We start from the raw sequence: 4,310 nt of genomic DNA, 5'->3' as shown, positions 1-4,310 counted from the left end.
TCACCTGGAGGTAGCACATTAAGGATGCACTCACCAAGGACCTTATGCGTAAATTGACATGCAGCAAGCTTGTGATGAGACTGGAATCAGCACCAAAGCCTATTAGGCTATTTCCAACTCCTAAAGGATTCCCTCAAAGAGCATGGCATTGTGGAAAACCTATTTCCTATTCTACACAAGGTCAACCTCGCAAAGAAGGCCACAAACGAAGATATGTTCTCCTGCACTGGGTCATACCTATACATTAAGGACACATGCCAACTTCCCTTTATGCTTTGTGCACAACAAAGGCAAGGGAAAAAGGTAAGAAACAATCCAAAAGACCTTTGGAGAAGGGCTTCCCTTACACAATGTGGAACAATATTTTTGTGGACCTTAGAAAACTTCAACAAGCCATGCTTAGATTTTACGAGTTACCTAAAGAAGGTGACACACTATACTTTTTTCTTTTGGTTTTGTTCTTATCATAGACTTTGAAGTATAAGATCTTGGCACTATTTATTTTGTAGTGCTTGGCATAAAGGTCGCTTTTGTGCTGAAACTCGATGAATATCAAATAGTGAAAGGTCGAAGGTTAGAGAGGCTAAGTGTCACTCTAACGAATAAGGCCCTTTTGCAAACCAAGTGAAGGGATTCTGTCGAGTCATCTCCCACCCCGTCTTTTAGCATGCAATCAGAGAAAGTCATTTGGTGGTTGGGTGCTATTGAGGTGCCCAAAGAGACCAATGGAGTACTTTCATGGACTTTTGAGAGAACTCCATGGATCACAGAAGTAATACACTCCCAAATTTCAGGTCAAAAGTTGGAGGTTGAGGATTTTGATAGCTATGATGTGGAGTGGCACTTAGGTGGGGACCTGAGGACCATAAAGTGTTTGCTTGGCTGCAAACAAGGGGCTTCTTCTCTCATGCCTTGTCCATTTTGCACTCAAGGATACAAACCTAACGAACAAAAATCACACAAGAGCACTACAAAGGTCGGTTCCATGCCTCCATGTCAAGGGCATGGAGAACAAGGGCTGGATTGTCGTGATGTCGGAAATGAAGGTAGAGAATGGAAAGCGTCTATTCTGATGTCTCATGCTCAATGTCCCAGACCATGATAAAAAAGAGCACGCTTGAAATCCATCTTTTAAATTCCTCTATCGAATGTACATTTTTGTACATTACACGCATTCATGCACATTTTTGATAGGCTATTGAAGCTCCACATTGACTATGCTTTCACAATGAAACCATTGGAAACGTCCCAGGAAGCGATCGAAAGAGTGGAGGTACTCTTGAATTCCATTGGCTGTCACGGTGGAAATGTGTCTATCGTTGCTGCAAAGAACATAGGGGAGGCCCATGAAATTGCTCAACAAGTGTCAATGAGTGGACAAAAAGCCAGACACTTTTTGAGGAAAGTTTCCCAAGGAAAGCCAGGTCGATATACTGCTCAAAACAGCTCCAACTAGCAGGCAGGTAACCTTTAGGAGCTTTGGAAGGAGTTATGCAAAGCTACTACTGAAAATGATTCAAATGGTGAGCTTGCAAACAAGCACAAGCAAGTTTGGGCACATTTTGATAAAATGGTCAAGCTTATGGGCCTTAACATCACAACAAAACAATGCCAATCATTTCAAGAAGCCTTGGAGGATTTTACCGAGATCTTCACCCTTTCTTGGAGTGAAAATAACATCACACATTATATGGTAAGCCATGTTACGTGGTGAACATAATTATTACAAGGGATTGTTTTTATTAAATAATGTGGATTGTTTACTCATGTGAACATCATATCTTTGTTTGCGCATGGTGCATTTTTTATGCACAAATATGGATCGCTTGAGATTTTTAGCACTCAAGCCATGGAGAAGTTCCATTATCGAGCAAGGGGGATGTACTTCAAAAATACTCGACATGGTGGTGGAATGGTGCAATCCAATTATTTGGAGGAGATGTTCAACTGATTTTTTCGCACAACATTTGCTCGTAATCTCACAATGGAGCATGCACGACAATCCAAGATTGCTATTGAAGTGCAAAAATGGAGTCGTTAAGAGCATAGCAACAAGTGGAAAGTGTCGCAAGGCCCCGCCAAGCATGCTGCATGGTGCCAATGCAGAGTGCGACAAGGGTCAAAGTGGATTCTGTGCGAGTGACTACACGTGAACGCAGGGTCCAACTCTTAACGACATGTTCATTTAAAAAATAATAGTTTTTTTCCAAAATTAGTGAAATTAGTTGCAACAGGGCCCTTTTTTAATGGGCCCTTATAAATCTTGCATGCTCTCATAAACCACTCATTTCTTAAGCACATGTGAGCTCTTACCATACCAAATGGTGCGCACTAAACAAACCACAAAAGAGCATTCACCTGCCAACAAAAACACCCTCCAAGGATGTAAGAAGCCGGCATAGCTTAAAGGCACAAGAAAACAGCCACAAACACCTTGTCGTTCCAGGCACTCTTCTAGCAGTGGGCATGGTAGTAGGGCACGAGAGTCATCAAGGGCTGTAGAATCTTTACGTCCACAAGAAGAAACACCTAGACGAAGAATGAAGCAACGCGCCCAGCGTTGGAGAGAAGAAGTGGCCCAACAAACACCAGAGTCTGATAGGGAGGAGCCGCCACGCCACAAATCACAAGAAGGACCATCCAGGACTCGGGTGGTCCATACAGGCACTAAATCAAAGACAGAGCCACCATGGCAGCGAGCTGATACACCGTGCACACACCGGGTGCCCGCTGGGGGGAAGACACTGCCTCGAGGCTAGGGAGCTCTCCCCACAGCACAAGATTGAGATCCAAGGGAAGAGGATGAATCAAAAGGGGTTGCAGATCCAGCCCCTAAGCATGTAAACAAGTGCAAGTCAAAGTTTTTCAAGAAGCCTAAACGCCGCCAGCCAGGAAATGTGCAAGTGCCCCCAAGACAATCATAGTGGCACCGAAAAATAGCAAGGGCATTTGCAAAAATCCGGCACTACTAGAAGACTACAGACCTTTTAATTTGATAGAAAAGCTTCTTTTATAGTTTCTTATGGTGAAGCTTCATTAATCTTGAAAGATAACCTAAATAAACTGTTAAAGATGTTGATGGGGGATTAAGGCACTTGGATTGGAAGGGATGATTGCCTTTTAATCAAAATAATAATCTTTTTTTGCTAGAACCTTTGGGGGATTTTTATAAAAGGAGAACTACATTTTAGAAGACATAAAATACTTTTGGACTAAGCTTGTAAGTTTTTAAAAAAAGTTTGTAAGCTGGACATGGATAACCACTGGTATAGTCCATTGATACCTGTAAAACACATCCAAGGCTAACATATGTGTTGTCTTGTTTGGATGGATGCAGGTAAGGACTCTATCTTATCTTGGAAAGTTTTTTTTGGCTAGCGAGCTGTCCAACACTAGATTACACATTTACCTACTGCTTGGGAAGTTCTTTTGTTAGATATAAAGTTTAAGCCTTTCAACCACAATATAAGGACAGAAAACTAAAGTTCTTGGTTTTCTTATTTACAAGAAGAGAATTTGAAATACTGGCTTCTCTAGGAGATAGAGAGTTTAAGTATTTCAACCATTTTATATAGACAAAAAATGAAATTCTTGGTTTTCTTATCTATAAAAAGAGAAAAGAAATTATTGGCTTCTCTTTAAGATGGCAAGTTTAAGCTTTTCAACCAATTACATCACATTATTGAATGAAGATGTGACAGGTTTGCCTTGGATTAACTTGTCAATACAATGGAGTTGATTGCATGCACAATAACACTAAGACAATGAACTTTGTTGTAATTTATTTTTCTACTGGCTATTTAAAGCACTTTTTTTGTAAGTGTCTCCATCACAATCTACAAGCTTGTAATTTTGGTTCAGTGAATTTTGCAAAAGGAGATTGACAAGGCCTCCATACCCACCATTAGCAAGAAAAAAACGGAAGTGGTTTGTATGTTTGAATTTTACAATTCCCCTCCATTGTACTTACCATTCAAGTGCATCTCCTAGTGCACATAGTTGACAAGGTGGAATTAGCAAAGACCGTACATTCTAGATGAATGTTCTTTCTAGAGAATTGCATGAAGATAATAAAGGGATTTGTGCATCAAAGGGCTCACCCAAAGGGTAGCATTGCCAAGGGCTAGCTAGTTTCAAAGCAACAAGTATGCATTGAAAAGTGGATATGTAGGATTGAGTATGGAGATGACATGCTATGGTGGATAGCGGATGATAAGTTCCTGATTGAAGTTTTTGTTGTGGGCCCATGCATGCAAAAAAGAAGGATCAAGGAGCTAGAGAAAAAGACACATGATTTTGTATACTTCACA

The sequence above is a fragment of the Adiantum capillus-veneris genome, chromosome 11 (genome assembly GCF_014529385.1).
Source record: "Adiantum capillus-veneris isolate H3 chromosome 11, ASM1452938v2, whole genome shotgun sequence".
NCBI lineage: Eukaryota > Viridiplantae > Streptophyta > Polypodiopsida > Polypodiales > Pteridaceae > Adiantum > Adiantum capillus-veneris.
This window is presented reverse-complemented; position numbering follows the sequence as displayed.